Raw genomic sequence first — 21297 nt, forward strand, 5'->3', positions numbered from 1 at the left:
CTCCCCAAACTAACGTATGCATCACCAGCCTGGTCGTCTTCTCTCAACTCCACCCAACAACGTCAGCTAGAGAAGGTACAGAAAAGGGCCTGCAGAATCATGCTCGGCGCAGAATACTCCGGCTACACCAATGCTCTCTCCACCCTGGAAATGCCATCCCTCAGTGACCTCCACCACCAAGCACTGGAAAGGTTTGGCAGCCAACTAATGCACCACCCTCGTCATCGCCACCTCCTGCCACCGGCAGCCCCCCACCCACTTCTCTCAGTCCACCATTACAACAAAATTCAGCCCACAAGAGCCCGCACCGATAGATATAAGAACAGCACCATCCCATCTATTGTTAAAATAATAAACAACTCCTGATTTATGTACTGTACAGCCCTGTAAATTTATTCAATGCATATTATATCATTATGTCTAAATCAAATGTAAGTCTGTATATTTTCAGCCACCGGCTGCAACTCTATTAATAAACCGTTTATTATTATTATTATTATTATTATTATTATTATTATTATTACACACACACACAGAATAAAATATGGAAGGGGGGGATGAAATTTACCATACAAACCTTTGGAGAAATTGGATCCTTGATCGTAGGAATTACTATAATTTTTACAACTGTTAAAACCAAACAAAGGCAAAGACGATCATGGGCGGTGAAAAATTAAGTCAACGTTGCATTAGTGCGAGGTTGGTCATACCCCTCGGCTTCTTATATAACGAAACGTTTCACTTACGCGGAAAATCATTATGGAATCCATGAATTAGAAAAGGCATACATTTGTAAACAGTGAGAGAGAGAGAGAGAGTGTATTGTTGGGCAGGTGTCGTCACCATAGAACAAGTGCAACACACCATATAGTACTATTACACGGGGGAAGTGACGGTGTGCAGTCTGGTGGCGTCAGTGAGGGGTGCCACGTGGTCGGTGATGGGTGCCACGTGGTCGGTGATGGGTGCCACATGGTCGGTGATGGGTGCCACGTGGTCTTGACGAAGGAGGTGAAGGGTGGCCCATCTTGTCTCTCGTTCAGTGGTGTTCGTTCCAGTCGGGTTATTGGTTGACGTACATGTAAACTTCTTCCTGGTGGTGAACGTTCCTCTCTTGCCTGCCTGTACCTGACTTGATCCACAGTAAAAAGTCGTCAACCCAGATAACTATACAGCATTAGACCCGTTATCGTATTATATTACCAAAAAAACATCAACATTCTCAAAACTCACGTCAAATACTATTGTTTGTTTACATCAGTACCTCAACTCACCTATACCCTCCTTCAGGAAACTCAGGAGGTGTAAAGTAGAACACCAGAGGGAAGGGGAATAGGAGGTTAAAGAAGAGGTCATTACTCCCACGGTTAATTGTGTGTTACCTGAGAACTGACACAATAACAACCACCACAAGATGACGGGGAGGAGTTCACTTATGGGAGCATGTCGGAAGTGAGGAAGAAGAGGCAGAAGAAGGAGGAGGAAGAACAGGCAGAAGAAGGAGGAGGAAGAACAGGCAGAAGAAGGAAGAAGGTGTTGGATGGCTGGAGGATGAGGAGCATGGGATAGTGTGGGTGGGATAGGTCTCTATGCTCACATCCTGGTGCATTATAGGTCAGGTGTGTTCTGTACTGTAGGTTGGTTAAGGATTCATTTAGTCTGTCTAGTTATCGGCTTTATTCTTCATACTCCTGTTTTAGTGTGAATGTGGGACGTTTGGTTTGAGCCTAACATAACATAACCTAACCTAACCTAAGCTAAACGTCAGTTCATCGTTAGTGTTAGGTGGATGACAGGATACAGAAACCTGAGTGACGGAAGGGTACAGGAGGATTATAATAAGGGAGAATAATACAAAGGGAGAATAATAATAAGGGAGAATAATAATAATAATAATAAAGGAGAATAACACAAAGAGAGAATAATACAAGACAGGTGTTAAAAAGAGAGAGAGGGAGGAACAGCATTGGTCTCTAAGTGCTGATAATTATTAAAGAGTAATATCATGATATATATATATATATATATATATATATATATATATATATATATATATATATATATATATATATATATATATATATATATATATATATATATATATATATATATATATATATATATACTGTAGGTGACAAAGAGAGAGACACAACATTGCTTTCTATTTCACCTGTGATATAATTGTTGGGGCCAAAGTAGGTTGTATTAAGATAGATTAGGTTAGGTTAGGTTATAAAGGATAGATTATAGGTTAGGTTAGATTAGGTTATATTAGGATAGGTTAGGTTATATTAGGATAGATTAGGTTTGGTTAAAAGGATGGATTATAGGTTAGGTTAGAATAGGTTATATTAGGATAGAGTAGGTCAGGTTAGTTTATAAAGGATAGATTATAGGTTAAGTAAGGTTATATTAGGATAGATTAAATTAGGTTAGGTTAGGTGAGATTACTCTTTAATATATATATATATATATATATATATATATATATATATATATATATATATATATATATATATATATATATATATATATATATATATATATATATATATATATATATATATATATATATCATCTTCAACACATGAGTATTCTTGTATTTGTTAACAGCTAAAACATGGGTGTGGAAACAAGAGCTATATTATTAAGGATTCACAACAAAAATAATCGTTTAAACGTGGTTTATATATACAATGTTATGCTTCCCCCTCTAGACTGTTGTGACATATATGATTACCCTTGTTCGTCTGACTAGATCTGTACAGGCACTCAAGAAAAAAAGATCTATACCAAATTGTGTTGAAAAAATATGACACAGTGGACGAAGGATTTTGACAACCCTCCCGAGACAATAGGAGTCACAGTGTTCATTCTGAAATCCATCGATCATCCCAAGTACAGATTGTTAGTTTGAGTGACTGTACTGTATACATCTTTCTTCCTACTCCCGTCCGTTCAACAACTCGGCCAAAGTCTTCGTGAATAGATATTATATTTGGAAGGAACTTGGTGGTGAAGGGATAAGATGTTTCTAATAGGCCCCAGTCTCAGGGTCTATTAGGAACTGGGGCCCATTTAATCTGTAATAGAAGTAAGGGTTAATGTTAATAGCCCCCCACAATAACCATCACTATTATCACCACAACTTGTCATCATTAAAAGCTATCACCATCAGTCAGATTGCTTGTCTTCACCTCCACCACCACCATCAATACTACATGTATATCTGCTTCCATCACTACCGCTACCTCCCTCCATCCATCATCACCACCACCGCCTTCTCCTTTCACCACCACTGTCACCACCACTGCCTCTCTGCCTCCTTCTCTCCTTCCTTCCACTACCACCGCCTTCCCTCCAACACCACCTATACTTCTCCTCCCTCCTTCCTTCCCTCCTCCACTACTTCCCCTATCCTCTATCCCTCCACCACAACTACCACCATTACCATTAAGGGTGATCGCTTGACAGGTCCTCGCTACCGCTATGGCCTCAAGGTGAGTATTTAATGTATGCAAAATGAAAGAATTCCAACTAACCTGCGTGAAAGTGGTCTACATAAACTTAACTTATAGAAACATACACACAGACACACACTCTCTCTCTCTCTCTCTCTCTCTCTTTCTCTCTCTCTCTCGTTCACTTTCTTTCTTCTTTCTCTCTCATCTTGTTTCTCTTTTTTTTCTCCATTTTTCTTTTCTCTGCTTTTTTTCTCTCTTCTCTGCCTCTCTTTTTTCTCATTTTCTCATCTCTCTCTCTCTCTCTCTCTCTCTCTCTCTCTCTCTCTCTCCGCCGTACGTAATGATCGACGGGTCACCTCCTGCTTTCTGGAGTAGAATAATTAGAAAACGGGGCGCGGCGCTGACTTGAAGAGGGGCATAACGGAGACTTAACCTACAAATATCTTCAAGGTGTTTGTGGTGAGGCGTCATATGTGTGTCGCCTGGGCCCATATGTGTCACCTGGGCCCCTGTGTGTTGCCTGGGCTCCTATGTGTTACCTGGGCCCCTGTGTGTTGCCTGGGCCCCTATGTGTTACCTGGGCCCCTGTGTGTTACCTGAGCCCCTGTGTGTTACCTGAGCCCCTGTGTGTTACCTGAGTCCTTTTGTGTTACCTGAGCTCTTGTGTGTTACCTGAGCCCTGTGTTACCTGAGCCCCTGTGTGTTACCTGAGTCCTTTTGTGTTACCTGAGCTCTTGTGTGTTACCTGAGTCCTGTGTGTTACCTGAGCCCTGTGTGTTACCTGAGCCCTGTGTACCTGAGTTACCCCTGTGTGTTACCTGAGGCCCTGTGTGTTACCTGAGCCCTGTGTGTTACCTGAGTCCTTGTGTGTTACCTGAGCCCCTGTGTGTTACCTGAGTCCTTGTGTGTTACCTCAGTCCCTGTGTGTTACCTGAACCCCTGTGTGTTACCTGAGCCCCTGTGTGTTACCTGTGCCCCTGTGTGTTACTTGAGCCCCTGTGTGTCGCCCGAGGCCCTAGTTGCTGTTGTTGTTGTTGTTGTAGTATAGTTTTTATTATTATTGTTATTGTTGTTAATGTTGTTAAAGTTCTTATTTGTTCTGTTATTATTATTATTATTATTATTTTTGTTATTATTATTATTATTATTATTATTATTACAGGTATTATTGATAATTCTTCATTCTTTTAATAATTATCACAATTATCACAGTTATCATTAATATTTTCTTCATAATAGTCATACAGCTATTGTCATTATAGAATCTGTGTTAGTTATAGTTCACATCGTTCGTTAATTGTTCGCAGATATTTCGTTACTTTCTAAAGAGTCAAAAGTTCACAACAATTTAAGGTTTTTTTATAGCCATTATTCTGGTATATATATATATTTTGGTCAATATATAACTCGAAGACAATTCATTGATTCTTACTCCTGTCACCATAGCAACGTGTCCGCCATCTTGTTGTTTACTGTCACCATAGCAACGTGTCCGCCATCTTGTTGTTTACTGTCACCATAGCAACGTGTCCGCCATCTTGTTGTTTACCTGTGACGTATATCTTGTGTCACCTTGTGTATGACAGAATGGGGGAGATATGACTGTCTCGTGTCAACTGGTGTAGTATATATATGACACCAGGGCGATTTGTCAGACGCCCTGGGTTGACTGTGACTCAACTTTCAGGGTTTACTGTAGATAGGTAACTGTAACTGGTAAACCTTCAGTCATTTTAAGTGGCTAACAGAGAAGAACCTAGTCAGCTTAGATAGTTAACAGTAAAATTTCTTGCCAGTTTAAATAGCCAACAGTCAGAAACCCAGTTAGATTAAATAGCCAACAGTCAAAGTTCCAGTCACTTAAATAGCTAATAGACAAAGACCCAGTCAGTTTACGTAGCTAACAGTTAAAGCTCCAGTCACATAAATAACCTACTGAAAAAACCCAGTCACTTAAATAACTGACAGCCAAAATCCCAGTCGACAAGTAGAAAGTGAGAACGCATCCAATTGATAACACTGTCACTAAAAGCTTCACAGTCACTCGCTCTTGTGTTTTACCCGCCTGCAGTGTTGCCAACTAGACAAATGAAAGCAGTAAGTAAAGGGTTTTTTTTTTTTTTTTTTTTTACAATTTCTGGACGTAACATTTGCTCACGTGCACACTCGACTGATTTCCTTCTCTGAGGTGTTACTTTCCCTTTTGTTTTAGCTGAGTCAGTTCTCTGACTGACTAACTGACTTTGGGTGGCTGACTAACTAACTGACTGACTTTAACTAACTGATCGATTAATTGACTGACTGACTAACTCATAGCCTGACCAACTGATCGACTTTTAATGACTATAACTTTAATTGACTGATTTATTTCAAGACTGACAGAAAATTGACTTACTAATTCACTAACTAACTGACAGAGTCCTTCGTGCATCAAAATACGCAAATAACCAAATCCCTCGAAAGAACAGTATCAGCTAGGTCAGGACTGGTAGACACTGACCTGACTCAACGAAGCTAAAAATAAATGGGATCACCTGAGGAATCTTCACTCCAGCTAATCTCACCTAAAGATTAACCACCTAAACGCTAACCTAACTTAACACACACGAATGCAATATCAGTGTGTGCGTGTGAGTATTATTATTATTATTATTATTATTATTATTATTATTGTGTTACCATCGTCTCTGGACCTTGTTGTGACGCAGAGGAAGAAAGTTTTCTGGTTTTAGCTAACAACCTCGTGTGTTTTCTGTAATTCAATCCATCCTTGTTAAGACCTGTGAAGAGTTTGTTCATTTATATGAGATATGAGTTTTAATATAAAGACGGATCAGGTTTTTCAGACATTGCCTTTGGTTGTGGATGAAGGCTGAGAGAGAGTGGTGGCAGCGTCTGTTGGTCTCTCTCAAACAACCTTTATTTACCTCTCTTACGGCTTCTTGAACCAAGTACTTAACACTAGAGGAACAAACATGTCAATACTGAGGGTCTGTCTTGTGCTTCCTTACACACACATACATACATACATACAAACATACACACACATACACACACACACACACACACACACACACACACACACACGCGCGCACACACACGCGTACGCACCGAAGGGTCAAGACGTACCTGGCGCTCCTCTCGGAGCAGCCAGGTCAACTACTAAATTGGCCCATACCCCCCTCCCCTGAACCCTCCTCCCCACCGGAATATCAACAAGTTCTCGCCAGAAGTTACAATTTCATTTAGGAAAGGAACGGAACCAGTGTTAAACAGAGGCGAACAGTGGTGAACAGTGCTTAAGTCAGTGAGAACAACTCAACAGTAACAGTCGTACCCAAGTTAACCTTCACACAGTGAGGTCCCAGGTACCCAGTGATAACGGCCCGTGAGACCCAACAACCAGCGATGTGTTAATCCGTCTACGATAGGAAGGCCTGGGACCAAACCTCACTCATATAACACCATCTGTGAGGGAATTACTACACCACATGTCCCTCATAACACCATATGTGAGGGAATTACTACACCACGTCAAGTCCCTCATCACACCATCTGTGAGGGAATTACTACACCACGTGAGGTCCCTCATAACACCATCTGTGAGGGAATTACTACACCACGTCAGGCCCCTCATAACACCATCTGTGAGGGAATTACTACACCACGTGATGCCCCTCATAACACCATCTGTGAGGAGTTACTACACCACGTGAGGCCCCTCATAACACCATCTGTGAGGTAATTACTACACCACGTGAGGTCCCTCATAACACCATCTGTGAGGGAATTACTACACCACGTGAGGCCCCTCATAACACCATCTGGAGGGAATTACTACACCACGTTGCTGTTCCTTACCTACATTAATCTGTATGTTCACTGTATGTTCCTTTACCTTTCTCTAATGAAGGCTTTTGTTAAACCACCAATGTATGTAATAAGTCATTTATGTCCAATGTATATTTTCAGCCTTCGGGCTGCAGAATTTTCAATAAACCGTTAATTATTATTGTGTATTATTAAAACTAACAAACAAACACACATAAACATAAACGCTGTGTGTGTGTGTGTGTGTGAAGTAGAGATAATTGTCTGTACAGTATAGTATATTTTTTTCTAGAAAATTTAAACTTGTCAGCAAGGTCTGTCTACAAGCTCGTTACTTTATACTACAAAGGGACGAACGTGTAGTTAATTATAATGTAGACTTTAAATTAGTAGTAAATATATATACTGTATATATATATATATACTGTATATATATATATATATATATATATATATATATATATATATATATATATATATATATTAGTAAGAACAGTAAGAGAAACACACACAGTATTATAATGTTAGTACATCTCACTAGAATTGTCGATAATTTTACCCGAGAAAGTTCGTCGATCATGACTGACGCCAGAGAAAGTCTCACCCCCCGCTACCCTCTCTCGCCACCCTCACAACCCTCCACCACCACTACCACTAAATACCGGGATCCACGTATTGAAATTCCTCGTTGAGACAAATGTAAGATCACACCAAATTGGTTGACTTAAGCTAAACCTCAAGCTTAATAACCCAAATAACGTCATAATTACGCTGAGATACACTGAACTGGATACACTCACTCAGTTAAGAGACAAAGGGTAGGTTAGGTAAAGTTAGGTTGATTGATTGAGTGTGGTAATTGCTGTACATTCCTGGCAAAACAAGTTAAGTTAGGTTAGGTTAAGTTAAGTTAGCTTTAAGTTAAGTTAGCTGAGGTTAGGTGATCCAATTCTGTACCTTATTTATGACAGGTACAGTCTTACATCACCATTTACAAGTAACAGTCAACGTATATGAACCTATAAGAACACCCCCCCCCCGCTCCCACCCCCCGACACCTTATAAAAAATTAATTACAATAGATTTCTTCCCCGCGATACATTACTTAGTGAAAGTTATTTATTTATTTTTTGAAGTGTGAACATGATGGAGTTTGAACTGACAATCACAACAACATGTACTGTAGGCTACTTAGTTCCGGTTCTGACTGTACTGTACTCTCTCCAGCCTCTGTGATGAGGAGTAATTTTACGAAGCTTTCAGTGTATTGCGTGTGTGTGTGTGTGTGTGTGTGTGTGTGCGCGCGTGTGTGTGTGTGTGTGTGTGTGCGTTCATCGTATACAGGACAGACGTAGTTTACATACATGTTCCAACAGTGTTACGAATAGTTTAAGAGAGAAGGTTTTTTTTTTACGCTTAAGTCTTTCGCAAACACTTTCATGACCCTTTAACTTACAGAGGTCATATATATAATCGGGCCGTCCCAGCAAGTGTCTTTAGTTTTAAGTGACTCATCATTGTGTAAACTTGTGGATTTACTTCACTGGAGGACTTCATTATTATTAGGTATATGAAACAGTTGAACTAAACCTGTAAAAGTATTATGCTTTCTAAAACGTCATAAAAGATGTACAGTATTTTGTTAGGGTTATGTTCAGAGGCGCATTCTGCAAGTCTGAAAAGTTATTCTGCCTTCAATCATAACAAATCTATGTCAGTGAGCAAGGCTTTGAGATAAGATGACTTTAAGCTGGTTGTTCTTGGGGTAGGTTTTGACTCGCTCTATATACTGAAAAATGTTGCATAGAGTAACAGTTTATTTATAAATTTTACTTTATTCTTTATGCATTGCCATTCATCTTATTAACTTCATTCATTTATTTTATTTATTACTCAAAACAAATCAATAATGCATAAAATCACCTAAATATACATAATAACATAGAATCACAAAGAAGCATTGCAACGAATTATCTTAAGATTTTCAAAATGCTGTCGGTCATATACTTGTATGTTCCAACGGGACCGAGAAACAGCATTAACGGAGACCAAACGAGAAAAGGATCTTGGTGTGAATGTTGACATCGAACTGAAATTCTCTGAACATTGTGAGAAGAAGATGAATTGAGCAACTAAGCTATGTTAGAGAATTTCAGTTGATTGAAAATGTTCAGAGGAGGACCACCATACCAGTAGGTGCCTGCACTACAGCACATCAGTTACCCAGAGAGATTAGGACGCCTGCATTTGTCTAGCTTATACCATCGATGGGCAAGGGGTGATTTAATAGAAGTTTATAAACACCTCCGAGGACATTATTCAGTTGGGTGTTCATACCTGGACAGTTCACAAAACTGTCAGGGCAAACTTTTTCGAGTGAGGGTTGTGAACTCTTGGAACAATCTGCCAGAGAGTGTTGTGACGGCACCAAATGTGAGCTCATTCAAAAACAGACTCGACCAACACTGGAGCAGGTACAGATACGTTCTGGAAGCAGTACTTGCCAACAGTAAATAACAGATACGTGACCGACCGCATGAACGGCTAACGAGCCGATCAGTGGTGAAGAGGATAAAGTAAAGTAATAATAGCTTAATCTCCACATATACACTGTCTGTACTCCATCTAGGATATTGGTGAGAGACGCCTGTTACCGCAGTACCACCAACACATTATTGGAGCAAATTATATTGCTTTATTTTACACAACTGTTGTACTTTTATCTTGCAATGGTGGTATTTTTGTTTAGTAACACACGTTACCAATATTGAGACACGTCATGGGGCCATAATCTAATATACTATAGGACTAGGCGTGTGTGTGTGTGTCTGTTCTGGGCAGCCGAAACAGCACAATCGTTTTTCATCAAACCTGGTGGAAAAATCGCAAAAAAATCGTAGAGTGGAACAAACCTGATCCCATATCGATGGTTTCTTTAGGAAGGCATTACATAACCATTTTATTTACGCTGGAAAACGATGCAAGTCTACGGACTTGGCGCACCCTCATTCGCTGTACGCTGTCAGCCCAAGATTGCAGTTATCCTACGGCTCCCTCCTCCTCCCCCCACTTTTTTTCTTAGCCTACTTTTTTTTAATGTTGTTTGGATTAGTAAAGGATGGAAGATGAGTAAATAGAAGAAAAAAGAAGGGAAACAGAAAATACTTAGAGATAACAGGATGGGGGGAGCTGAGTTTCATCATGAGTCTGGATGGGCAGTTTCAACGTTACCAGACGACCTTACAGCTACAGTGTATACTTATTCCTGTGGCTCATGGAAAAGGAGAAGAGATAAAATGATAATAACAGGAATGCATGGAGAAGATGACTACAATAGACACAGGGTGAATATAGACACTGAAACAGACAGGAGGTTGACCAAAATAGACAGGTTCATACATGCACAAATAGACAATATGGCAACTAACATGACAGACAGACAGCTGACTGACTGGTTCATGGTTCACATTAGACAAACAGGCAGACACACGCCAACAACGGATAAGACAGACAAATTTGACGACACAAAGAGTACAGACGGGCTTACTTTCAAACACCACGCAGACGAACAGACAGTTGGGATGTCAATAGACAGGACTGATAGACTTGAGACAGATTAGAAGGCATTTATAAACAAGAATAACACCAAATTGACCATAGCTGCGTCATTGAGGGTAGGAGGTCTTACATCCACCAGCGTAAATAATAAGATTCAACACCCTCTTGCGGAAAGAACATCATCGATGGTCGGTCAGTCATGTGAGATGGGCCTAAAACTGACTAACGTAAATGATGACTATGATGACTTAACACAGGTGATGACTTAAGCAGATGGTGACTAATCTAACCAGAATCAAGGTCACTTCTCTTCATAATATAATTTATCTCGGAATGACCATCGGTGATTCATAATATATATATATTTGTTTATAATTTTAACCTCTCCTTATTGCGAATATTTCTTTAACTAATTATTCTAACCTTTATTCTATTCCTTCCTATAGTATACTAGATACTTACAGTACCTAATAACCACGACCATGATTATAACAACCACGAATATGATTATAACAACCACGAATATGATTATAACAACCACGACTATGATTATAATAACCACGACCTTGATTATAACAACCACCACCTTGATTATAACAACCACGAATATGATTATAACAACCACGACCATGATTATAACACTCAGGCCGTGATTATAGCAACCACGACTATGATTATAACAACCACGACTATGATCATAACCACTATTATGATTTTAACAACCATGACCATCTGGAAAGCGATGTCGCTGTACTCTGTCAGCCAGACGGCAGTTGCGCGCTAGCCAAGCACGAGCCTTCGAACTTTCACGCCTCGGTAAACTGTACCACCGGACTCGCCACAGGGCACGAAGGGCCCATGATTACTTGTATATTTACTATAGTCTGGCCCTGAATAATACCATGATGTTTTCTGTGAGGCGCTGAACCGTAGCTCTTGCCGCCAAAATTGTAAACAAGAAAGTAGGAGTAGGATGACTGACAGTATTTTCGGGTCTTGTTATTGGAGAGTATGAGGATAGTTGCCCAGCGGGTTAGACGTTCTTCCTATAAATTGCACTTTTCTGTATAGGATTTACTGTTTTTCAACGCCAGAGATGAAAATAAAACTAGTCCACAATATTCTTTAATCATACTATCTTTGACGATTGATCCTGTGAGGTTTTTGATAATTACCATCCTAACACTTTCTATTTTTTTCTTCATTACCTCTCATATTTAGGAGAACAAAATCATTTGGAGGACATAATTGGTTGATAACAGCGCACACGTGTGGAGACTGGCCGCATCTGTTTTAAGAATACTATACACGAACCTGAAGAATTAAATTGTTTCTTGGTTTTCAAAAGTTGGAGAAAGTGAGACTTGGTAAATAAAAGAACCGTTCAGCAAGTCTTATAAGACAGCCAAGCGTCCCTGCTGGCAGTTGAGTCATCTTAATGCAAAAACACGACTCCAGCTTGGATAAGACGATGCCAAGAACTGTATTAAGAATAAATCGCTATTTTTATATTTAATAGATAAAGAAAGTAAAAAGACCAATAAATTAAAGACGTTAATATCGGTAAGGTACAAAAATCTGCCGCAAACCAGTCATATGACATGACGATATGAACACTTAATTCCTGTAAGAGGAAGTGATGTTCAGTGTTGCAGAGAAGCGCCGGGAAGGAAGCACTGTGAGTTTCACGCTTATAGGGGTATAAAGTTACAATATACCATATATTGTAACTTTATAACCTTTTTAGTATTAATTTTTATATGTGTTACATAAAGGGACAAGAGGTACAGACAGGGACCTGCCTATTGTAACATTGGCCAGTGTGTATGTGTGTGTAATGAGTTCCGGGGAAATTACCACATTGATTATTTCAAAAATTTTCTTTTCTTCAAAATTTGAACTTGAACAGGTGAACATAATACGAAATAAATGAATATCACCAGTATGTCTCATAATTAACGTAATCAGACCTGATTAAAGACTAATTTGATTATAGTAAATTAGGGAAGGATATTTTAAATGAACATTGTCACTTTTACCACATATTCCCTAATTTCCAGGGAGTTATAACTGATAACAAATATATATTCTCATGTCCCTTGCAATTTGTTGAATGTGAAATCTTAGCCGTCCAATTTTTCCTACAATGCATGTGTGTGTGTGTGTGTGTGTGTGTGTGTGTTTGGTGTATTAAACACAAAAAATGAAAACAAACTTTATGACGCAGTTCCTCTCGCAGGTAACTCGAGGCCACCACAATAACTGGTTGTCAGGTCCGGAATCGGCCACAAGGCTCATCTCCGTACACTGAAGCACTACAAGGTTTCTGCATCATCGGTTAGAAGACAAACACACGTCTTCTACCATAATTTGTGGCGCCAGGACTTATTAAAACAAAAGGTAATGTCTCCTAGTCGAAATTATGATATAGTTTTCAAGTAACATCATGCCAGCCAGGCTTTGGCGGTCAGTGTTGCCACTGTCTTCGTGACAATACTGACCGGACTGCCCTGCTTTAACAACCAGGCGCGGCAGCTCGTAAACACCTTGTCAATGTCAACACACTTCTATAGGCATTTTGTTGTCTACATTTTTATATTTTCAAAGTACGGTGACGTCGGTTTAACCCAAACGTATATTTTACCGATGAGTGCAATTTTAAGTTTTGTTTGTCTAATTTCCTGATTGGCTGTAATAGTCAAGTTTAATGTCATTTGAAGCCCTGGCACCTTTTTAGTTTAACAAATTTATTGACAAAGCTTGGAGTACAGTTTGCCTATTCTGAGTAATTCAGTCAGGTCTTGACACTGAGGGTGGTATCACTTCTCACTGCCACGCAGAACAGGTTCATACACAAAAGAATAGGGCCCTCCGGAACCACCTATAGTTTGGGTGAATAAGTCACAGTTCATGCTAGAGAGAAATATAACGTCCAATTTATGCGCGCATTGTGCTAATTCACTTATTAGTAATCAACAATTAAATATTAAGGGAGTTGTATCATCACTCCGAAATTCATGTGGCCAACAAAAATGAAGACTACAGACTCAGCGTTTACGACAACATTCCTTCCTTAGACAAAAGTTAAGTGCATCTATTATATGTGTGTTTATACTACGTTTTATTTAGTCTACCCGGAGGAAAGAGACATAATAATAATTAACCATTGTTTCTTCGTCTTCTCCCATCGGGTAAATATTTCAGTTAATCATAACAATTAATTCTGAGTCAGTTTTACAGTTGGTATAGTTGTATTCCTCGTTCTTGTGTGCCCAGACTCGTTAATATTATATTTTTAATTATTTTTTTTTCCGGATTTTCTGGCGTTAACGGACACACAACACAGAAAATGTATTTTTTGGTATTATTGCGAAGGGAAGAAAAATGCCCAATACTTTTCGTTTGCAGAACTTAAGTGGAAAAATAAAGTGTCGCTACCATGACTTTTAGTAGTTCCCATAGGGCCGAGAACACGGGAATGTTGCTACCATGACAATTAACAATTTCTCTAAACATGAAGAACATGGAAAAAAAATGTTTACCATGACACAAGGCGATGCAGGCGGTGGTGATTAGGCTGCTTCAGGGACACCAGTGATTTGCTGTAGATGCTTGTAGACGACACCTTGGTGCTTGTAGATACTTGTTGGTGATGGTTGTAGTTGCTGACTGGTCTTGTAGGAACTTGTGACTTGTGGTTGGTTAAGTAACAATAACTGTTTATAGGTACTAAGTTGTCGCTTATTGTTGCTTGTAAGAAGTGATTATCGAATCTTAGTGCGTATAAGACTGAGAAGTGACTTGTTGTTACTGATTGCTTGTTGCTGTACAGTTACTTGCAGTTTCTTGAGGATAAATTTAACATAAGTATCTTTTTCTTATATAGTTTTAAGTGTTTATTTCGAAGATCGTATTACAGTACTGTAATGCTGTTAGATACATAATAAATATTGACCTACAGTTTAGGGTACAGTGTATATGAAACTGTAGTGGGCTATAAGTCAGTAACCTATACGGCTGTAGCTTTCTGTAATTTTATAAAACTAATTGTACTGTAAGTATTTTTAAGTACAGCACTTGTGTCTTCTACTAACACAAACACTTTATTTCCAGCTTCTGTATTCTAAACTATTTTGTCACTTGTTTATCATTTGTCACGTTCATGTACTTGTCATGTCATACAATACGGTCTGGGCGTTTGTCGGTTATTGTTATATTTCGGTTTGTTTGTTTTCAAGAAGTTATAACCATCATGATGTATACTAGGACTCTTTACCGTCAGTGTTGGTGAGAATCTTTATACTGTATTGACTGATTCTATTCCTCAGTATTTTGGCTGTATTCACTGTAGAGTTTTATTGGTGTAGGATATTATGTTCTTAGTTTGGTTTATTTACCACACTAAAGATTTCCCATCACTCACTGTAGGCAAGTCTACGGAAATTCTGAAAAGAAACGCATGAAATTTCTTATGTTTTGAACATTGTTTTCAAATCATTCACTTGAGTTATATCATATCTCCGAATGATCATTTCTTGATATTCTCACAGTTGATGATATTCCATCAGATATGGTTCACAGTGAAGAATAAAGATCCCTCACACAAACAAACCACAGTACAAACACGTGGTGCGTGTGTGTGTGTGTGTGTGTTGTGTCAGTCAGGTACACCCGCGCGGCACTCAATTGTCTTCACCAGCTCGCGATGACGGCACGACACCGACTGAGGCACAAGTCCTCGTGCTGTGTTGTCTACCTCACTCCCTGACTCTCCTTCTACGGTCAGTTGGGCAAAGAGAGGGCGAGATTGGCTCTACTCACCAGAAAAGGTGTGAGATTTACGTCGCATGTATTTAGTCAAGGAAGGGATGAGGTGGTGTGTATGTATGTATTGGGAGATGATGATGGTCTTCAGGTGTTCTCACCTTAAAGAGAAATTGTCTCCTCTCACCACTTTCCCTGAACCGTTGAACTAAATGTTGGGTCACCGCCAGACTTAGTGCAGGAAATGAAACCACTACCGGAGAGTGATAGTACTGTAGTGACATACTTATGGCAACATTGCAGTAAGGTGCAGACACTGGTGTTACTGTTCCTCTCCATTGACTCGAGTGTGGTGTAGGACTGGTCATGTTTGTCCAAATCAACTGTATCGGTAGAGCATCACGTAAATGGGTGGAGAAAGAGAGATAGTTGTTTATTCAGTAAGATTGTCATACAAGTTCACATTAATTAATTATCTACATAGACAGTGCAGATAAAGACCGTGACAAACAGTCGCTCGATTCAGCCAAGGATAGCTCAAGAAAGCCGTCAAAAGCTTATTTACACAAATATGGTCCACAACATGGGAGGTATTTAATGAAATGAAAAATTAGTTGCTCAGATATAATAATAATATAATAATGAAAATGAAATAGTGGAGACTAACAGTGCAGCAGGTAAGTCACTGCAGGTGTAGTGGAGGTGGCTCAGGACTGACACAACACATACTGTACTGTAGAGAAAACTCAAACACTGCCAACAGCTCGCGTCAGACACACGACCTTCAGCTGAGGGCTCACTCCTCGGCATCTGTCAACTACTGATGGTTAGCATCGTCTACTGTATTATATAAGAAAATCAGTTATTTTTATTACTTTCTTTCTGTTTATCATTTCACCATATGATAATTTACTAGCCGCTCGGGTAGTTGGTCTGTTCTTTGTTATAATGCCTTTCAGGAATAACTGCCCTTAAGGGTTGATGGTGGGTGGAGGCCCTTAAAGGTGGCGGCACGCTGGGCACTTTCCTCCAAACATGTTGCCCGTTTTGCTGGCCGTTGGCCTGACTGCCCAGCAAGCAATAGGATTTCTGCTATTGTGAGAAATGGACAACGGCTTGGTAGGGATCTTTGCTGGCCGGATTAGTGCTCAAATGAGCTTCATATTATTTCGAGTAAAAAGTTTAATAAATCATGATGCAATTATAATTCTATTTATTTGTCACTTTAAAACTTCTTTAGTATTATTAAATCATTATTCCGGGTCATCTTTGACCAGCCAGCCGCCGTCACCTTTAAAGAAACTTCACGATGCACCCATTGTCTTTTCTTTAGCTTCTGCAGACGCCTCACTTGTTTCAGCAATTAAAGAACTATAGCACAGTCCTGCAAGGCCTCAACTGTAGTAACGGGATCCATGGCGAGCCTCATCTAGACACTTTCTTGTTGTTATTCGTTGCGTTGGGCAGATGCGCCAACAAAACATCCCAGTGTGACTCAAAACGTCTCTGTTCTGCTGTCCGGACCGTGTTTGCTAAACACTCTTGTTACAAGCTGAGTGAGGTAGGGGTAGTCTAGTCGCGAACCAATGATAATGAGTCGAGTGCTGTATCAATTCAGATGCCGTCGTCAGGGTATTTATCCTTCAAGACTTAAGTCGTATGTCGTGCACGAAAATTATGGATAACTAGGGAAGCCTCGCTGGTAACAGTGGTAAGATATGCTGAACGACAACAGAAGCTTATAAATGTCATCCCGCCAGCCTCACTTTTCTTGACTACAGTATATTGATAAAGTCTTCCACGCTCATCAGATCATTCCTCGGCCTTCACCCACACACTCGTAAATTGTGACCAAATGAACAAATTTATTTAAATGAACATAGAATGTTTGAAAATAAAGTAAACGATAAAGGTAACAAGGCGAGTCGGGTGAGGGATTGAGTTAGCGATTACATAGTTATTTAAATAGAGATAACTTTAGATAGCTGCACAAGGCCCCGGCTCACCGTATTTAGAATACGCCAATGCAGTATGACAACTCTGCAGCAGGTGAAGGACACCCAGATTGTGCCAGGCAATTGAAGGTGAGGGAGACGTGCAAGGGTACCCGGTCTGAGGAACTTGATTTATGAAGATTCTCCGAGGAAACTTGACGCGCCCAGCTACAGTGTACCGAGAATACATGGGAATGTGACGGAGACGCTCATTTTTATACAAAGACTGTATTAGGAAGAAATATACCTGCATTTAAGATAACATAGCAATAATGCCAGAGGCATACTGCCACACAGTTCAAAATATTGAATTTGTATTACCAGACACATTGAAGAATATCTTCATACAACAGACAATTCTGTTTGCTACTTTAGAATTTATATTTTCTCCTGGAATTGTTTTCACTTATTTTTTTTAAATATTATGTTATTGTATCACTCTTAATTCAGTTAAGTTGTAAATTTTAAATGGAAGAGGTAGAAATTATTATGTCTTATTCCAAGTACAACTTGGCGTACTGCTCTCATATCTGGGGTGGCTCTTCTTCTGTCCAACTGTTAGATAGGGTGGAATCAAAGGCATTTCGTCTTTTTAACTCTCCTCTTTTAGTTGATAATCTTTCTTCCCTTTCTCTTCGCCGTAAAGTTGCTTCACTCTCTCTCTTCTTCATGTACTTTTACGGGCAATGTTCGGTGGATTTGGCATCCTGTGTACCGCCGGCAAGGCCGTGGGCTCGTAACACACGTCTTGCCCACGGTGCCCACAGTTTCTCTGTGGATGTCGGTCACACTAGAATAACCCGTTATAGTACCTCCTTCTTTCCTCACACAGCCAAACTGTGGAATGCTCTGCCTTCTTCTGTGTTTCCATACTCATACAATCTGTTTCACTTCAAAAAGATGGTTTTCCGGCATCTTCGTGGTGTAGATTAATATGGTCTTTTTCTTTTCTATTTTAATTTCGTTTTACTCTTTTTTTCGCCCCCAGGCCCCGTTGTGGGTCGATGACCTATACCCTTATGGGCTAATCCCCGTTAAAAAAAAGTTTGAGTTACGATTTTGTATAAAGTACCATGCGAGACTCAAGTGTCAGTGACGTCACTCAGGTCCCCAAAGTTCAAGTGTGTGTTTGGTAAAGAGCGATTACCACTAGTAATATATATATATATATATATATATATATATATATATATATATATAGTTCAGAAAGCAAAAAGCGATCACAACGCGTTGTGATTGTTTTCCAAATAAACAGAAAGCGAAATTTTGCGTTTGGATTTTACCCTAACCTAAATCAATCTAAACTAACCTAACCCATCCAAAATAACCTAACGTAACCTAATCTAGTCTAACGTGTACCAAAATCTCGCTTCTGGTTATTTTCCAAACAACCATAACGCGTTGTGGTCGTCTTTCGTTTTCTGAGCCCAACATATATAATATATGAATGGGACACTGTAGGGGTATGCGATATTGGTTCACACTCAGGATGGGATGGAGAAAGGAAACTCACAATGTGCTCACTGTATACATATTGTATTGGATGTACAATGCAGCTTGTTGCTGGGTAGGTAGCACGGTAATAAGCGTTGAGTAGAGAGAGCTGGGTGGTGAGGGTGCCCAGAGTGGGGCACACGGCTTGCGGGACGCCACGGTCGCTGGCGGGAGCGGCAGCCGCACGGCTGGCGCGGAGGAGGAGGTGTTGCTTGCTGGTGGCACTGGGTAGAAAAAAGAGAGTGGTCACAGCGGTGTCAGGCCTTATAAGGTGGGGGTAGGCGTGGGTAGATTGTTGACCCCCGCTCCGTGGGCGGCGCTGGAGGCGTAGGCTGGGGAATTCGAGAAGATTCGGTGCTTGTAGGGGAGGAATCCACTCCAATACGTATTGCACCGTGGAAGGTGCTATTATAGCGTGCGGTCAAGAAGATATTTTGGTTAGATTAGACTAGACTACAGGTATCTTTGTAGACGACACGCTATAGTAGCACCTTGTGGAAAATATGGAGTACAAATTATTGCTCTTTCTGTAACTTTATTTGTGAAGTACTGTAAATGAGGGATGCATACCTCCACTTCATCCCCTACTGATTAGAATTTTATCGAGGTCACTGTACAGCTGAAACTACTATGAATGAAGGTGATTATGCGGTGGTTATATAATTCTTAAATGTAGCTTATCTCAGTTAACTCTATGGAGCAGTGTTTGCTGATTTGTTTATACATCCATATACTATAACTGTGTTCACAATTAAAAAAAAAGCAAGCTTATTTGGACGATTCCACTATTATAAAGGATATAAAACCGGTTATATCTTACGATTGTAATAAATTTCCGGGCGACCTTCAATTTCCTCGACAAGTTTCAAGGTTAAGAGTGAAAATATCTGAGACTTGTGACTGAAACATAAACACGGCAGACGATGCTGTGTATCACCTGCTGAACAAGATAACTGCCTAGTTATAAATCCGAAAGTTAATTCATATATCCGACTCGTTAAAATAAATTATGTAAGATATATAAATATTACGTAAACAAAAGGAAAGGTTAAAGTTGAAGATTCTCCTCTTAAAACGTAGAATTATGAGTGATTTATTGGAAATTTTGTATACAATTTTGGGTAGTTATGATCAGCTGGAGAACTTAATGTCTACCTTGAATCGTGGCAGACTAGTCGAGTGAGGACACTGACACGTCTCCACACCAGTTAATCCATGACATGTGCTATTTGATCGAAGCACACACACCGAGCACTGACTGACCTCCACTCCCTCCTCTTGAATGTTACACAGGTCGGTAACTAATCTAGTATTCGAGTTTGGGATGGTTATTGAAATGTATAATTGATCATTACATATAACTAATATACAGGTGATACTGACCAGGGATGGGGACGTCATCTCTGCCTGTTAGGAAAGAAAAAATATAATTCTGGGATGATGCCTAATTGCACATGTTTGAGATGAAAAAAAATTACTTCATTTGTGTTGATATTGATTTGGGGAATACTGAAATCCCTTGTGGATTTTAAGTTTAGGCTGAGGCATCGACTGTGGTGTAGGATCATTTCATTTGTGCTCAACCAGTGTTATGATGAATTTATGGGCTACTTGTGACATTAAAACTGACAGAAATCACTACAAATTGTTAAGCTAAGTGTAAATGATAAAGTTTTTATATTCTGTAGTCTAGTAATGAATTTTATGGCTTGTGCCCTTCATGAAACACCAAGTGAAAAATCTTAGTTTCGGTCATCCTTGTGTTTTTCCGACAGTTTTTGACGTGTTTTGAATTATTTTGATCTAACCAAACCTATGTAACCTAACTAAACCTAATTTAACCTAACCTAACCTAACCTAACCAAACCTATGTAACCTAACTAAACCTAATTTAACCTAACCTAACCTAACCTATCTTAGCTTTGCCACAGAACCCAGGAACTATATCTAATCTAACCTAAATTCCCAAGGTTCCCCAGATGACTGAAACTAAAATAATACCCACTTCAGACTTAAGCTAATTATTCATGAATTGGTCAAACTGCCCCTTCATTACCAAGCCCTTAGAAGAGAACTAAATGGCATTAAAGGTAGGAAACAATAAGTCGTGAACCACCACATCAGCTGAACTCGTACAATAATGGTACAATATTGGGTAATACTGGATGACAGTATCACACCTAACCCAGTAC

General features: G+C 39.6%; 3 protein-coding genes across 5 annotated transcripts in view; 1 reads left to right on the plus strand and 2 right to left on the minus strand.

The window, feature by feature from the left end:
* The window catches only part of LOC121860426, a 53474-nt gene extending 37912 nt beyond the window's left edge, over positions 1-15562 (minus strand). Inside the window, exon 1 of the mRNA XM_042357581.1 lies at positions 14396-15562. The gene's annotated coding sequence lies outside the window, so the exon portion shown is untranslated. The remainder of the gene's footprint in view (positions 1-14395) is intronic.
* Positions 1-21297, minus strand: part of LOC121860437 (repetin-like) — a 44107-nt gene that overhangs the window by 19053 nt on the left and 3757 nt on the right. The window lies entirely within an intron of this gene.
* The window catches only part of LOC121860427 (metal cation symporter ZIP14-like), a 53568-nt gene continuing 45370 nt past the window's right edge, over positions 13100-21297 (plus strand). Inside the window, exon 1 of one of the 3 annotated variants that reach the window (XM_042357584.1) lies at positions 13100-13253. The gene's annotated coding sequence lies outside the window, so the exon portion shown is untranslated. Of the gene's footprint in view, positions 13254-19446; positions 20399-21297 lie in introns of those variants that run through there. The other 2 variants (XM_042357583.1, XM_042357585.1) reach the window with 2 other exon arrangements.

Source organism: Homarus americanus, unplaced genomic scaffold, assembly GCF_018991925.1.
Source record: "Homarus americanus isolate GMGI-L3 unplaced genomic scaffold, GMGI_Hamer_2.0 scaffold28051, whole genome shotgun sequence".
In the NCBI taxonomy this organism is placed as follows: Eukaryota; Metazoa; Arthropoda; class Malacostraca; order Decapoda; family Nephropidae; genus Homarus; species Homarus americanus.